Raw genomic sequence first — 3,194 nt, 5'->3', positions numbered from 1 at the left:
CTTCAGAGTCCACACAGAGGGTTATGAAGCCCAGGTGGAGCGAGGTTAAAGAGGCAGGGAGGAAGGGTGGCTACTGGCTCACCTTTGTGGGGCTCACAGGAGGGGAGGGCAGTGAAAGACCCCCAGCCTGGCTGGGCAGCTTTACAGGGCTTACAGTTTAACAGGCTCAGAAAAGACCCCATTCTTCAACTGTCCAGTGGACGGAGTGAACGAATGAATATTTATTTTATTTTCTGAGACGGAGTCTCGCTCTGTCGCCCAGGCTGGAGTGCAGTGGTGCAATCTAGGCTCACTGCAAGCTCCGCCTCCTGGGTTCACGCCATTCTCCTGCCTCAGCCTCCCAAGTAGCTGGGACTACAGGCGCCCGCCTCCTCGCCCGGCTGCTTTCTTGTATTTTTTAGTGGAAATGTGGTTTCACCGTGTTAGCCAGGACGGTCTCGATCTCCTGACCTCGTGATCCGCCCATCTCGGCCTCCCAAAGTACTGGGATCACAGGCTTGAGCCACTGCACCCGGCCACGAATGAATATTTCAAAGACACACAGCAGATGTTACTCTTGATGGGACCGGAGCAAGCTCGGTTCTTATTCATCTTTAAGAATGGAGATGTAATCCCAGCACTTTGGGAGGCCGAGACGGGCGGATCGCGAGGTCAGGAGATCGAGACCATCCTGGCTAACACGGTGAAACCCTGTCTCTACTAAAAAATACAAAAAACTAGCCGGGCGAGGTGGCGGGCGCCTGTGGTCCCAGCTGCTCGGGAGGCTGAGGCAGGAGAACGGCGTAAACCCGGGAGGCGGAGCTTGCAGTGAGCTGAGATCCGGCCACTACACTCCAGCCTGGGCGACAGAGCGGGACTCTATCTCAAAAAAAAAAAAAAAGAATGGCGAAAAAAAAAAAAAGGAATGCAGGTTCTGGACAAGATCTCAGCTCACTGCAACCTCCACCTCCCGGTTGCAAGCGATTCTCCTGCCTCAACCTCCCAAGTAGCTGGGACTACAGGTGCCTGCCACTACGCCTGGCTAATTTTGTACAGAAGGGGTTTCATCATGTTGGTCAGGCTGGTCTCAAACTCCTGATTTCAAGTGATCCGTCCTCCTCAGCCTTCCAAAGTGCTGGGATTACAGGCGTGAGCCACCTTGCCCGGCCTCTTTAATCCTATTCTAACTTTTGTTTTCTTTTGGGAATCAGGAGATGTCACATCTACCCAAGTGAACACTAGGAAGAGGCATCCGAGTTCCACTTCCTGGGAACTCGAGACAGCCCACGCCTATTCAAACCATTTCCCCAGGGAGGACCGCGGCAGGGGAGGCCCAGGGAGGAATGGCATCCTTTCTGGGGGTGACCTGGACGTGGCTGCTCAGAGAACTTCTGTTCTGGGGTGCTGGCTGCACAGTTCCGGCATCTGTAGTTGCAGAATGAGGTGCCCCACTAGAAGAGCAAAATCCCCAAACCAAAGTTAGAGCATCCGATTTTGGTTCCTTAACCATCTGCAGGGAAATTTTTTAGTTTGCCACATACTCAAAAAGAAACAGCAAGGGAGGAAAGGCCATTTCCCGTGACCAAGCCGTCGGGGACAGCCACTCCAGGCTTCATCCTGAGTGCTCGAGGGCCCAACCTGGCAGGAACTTACCCTCCTCCAGCGGCTTCATGGGGTGGCTTCACACGAGCCTGGTGACTGACTCTTAAACAGACTGGTGCCTACATTATACCCCAAAAGAGGAGATGTGCATCACCCCAGAGGTATAGGAACAAGCCCAAGACGCCTGGGCCGGGGGCCACAGGGTCGGCAGACAGCCCGGGTGGATGCTCACTCCTGTTCTTGGTCCCTTTAATCATGGCCTAAGGCTCCCTACACTTTTGAAAGGAGATCTTAGCTTTCGGAAAGATTGCTGGTGTTCAGCAAATTCTTGTTAAACTGATGAAGCAGAGTTATTTCCATAGCTTGCTAATTCCAAAGGGAGTATTCACTTGAAGAAGCTCTTAGGCCGGGCGCGGTGGCTCACGCCTGTAATCCCAGCACTTTGGGAGGCTGAGGCGGGTGGATCACGAGGTCAGGAGATCGAGACCATCCTGGCTAACACAGTGAAACCCTGTCTCTACTAAAAATACAAAAAAATTAAAAAATTAGTGGGCCGTGGTGGCAGGCGCCTGTAGTCCCAACTACTCAGGAGGCTGAGGCAGGAGAATGGCGTGAACCCGGGAGGCAGAGCTTGCAGTGAGCCGAGATAGCACCACTGCACTCCAGCTTGGGCAACAGAGCAAGACTCTGTCTCAAAAAAAAAAAACAACAAAAAAAGGTAGCTCTTAGACTGTCATTTCAATGGTGAATGCCCCCGTGACATGAGTTGATTTGGGTACCTTTAGAAAATAGTAGGGGAAGCTGGGTGCAGTGGCTCAAGCCTGTAGTCCTAGCACTCTGGGAGGCCAAGGTGGGTAGATTGCTTGAGCCCAGGAGTTCGAGACCAGCCTGGGCAACATGATAAAACCCCATCTCTACAAAAAAATACAAAAATTAGCCAGGCGTGGTGGCACATACCTGTAGTCTCAGCTACTCTAGAGGCTGAGATGGGAGGATTGGCTGAGCTTAGGAGGTCGAGGCTGCAGTGGGCCATGATTGTGCCACTATACTCCAGTCTGAGTGACAGTGAGGCCCCATCAAAAAAAAAAAAAAGACACAAATGCAATTAGGCTGTCCCACACATAACCTGGGTAAGAAGAACAAAGTCAGAGTTGGTTATTGAAACAACTCCCAGAGACAGATAACAGCAGGGGTTGAGAGTGAATTCTTTTTTGGGGTAGGGGCAGGGGACAGGGTCTTGCTCTGTCACCCAGGCTGGAATGCAGTGGTGCAATCATGGCTCACTACAGCTTCAATCTCCCAGGCGCAAGCGATCCTCCCACCTTGGCTTCCTGAGTAACTGAGATCACAGGCACATGCCACCACGCCTGGCTAATTTTTAAATTTTTTATAGAGACGGGGTCTCACTTTGTGGTCCAAGCTGGTCTCAAACTCTTGGGCTTAAGTGATCCTCCTGCTTTGGCCTCCCAAATAGCTGGTGTTAGAGGCAAGAGCCACCATTCCTACACACACACACATTATATATATACACACACCCCTATATATATGTATGTATATATATAGGGGTGTGTGTGTGTGTGTATATATATATGTGTGTGTATATATATATATAT

This window comes from Piliocolobus tephrosceles, chromosome 6, assembly GCF_002776525.5.
Source record: "Piliocolobus tephrosceles isolate RC106 chromosome 6, ASM277652v3, whole genome shotgun sequence".
NCBI lineage: Eukaryota > Metazoa > Chordata > Mammalia > Primates > Cercopithecidae > Piliocolobus > Piliocolobus tephrosceles.
The sequence above is the reverse complement of the archived record's forward strand: the minus strand, read 5'-3'. Positions refer to the sequence as shown.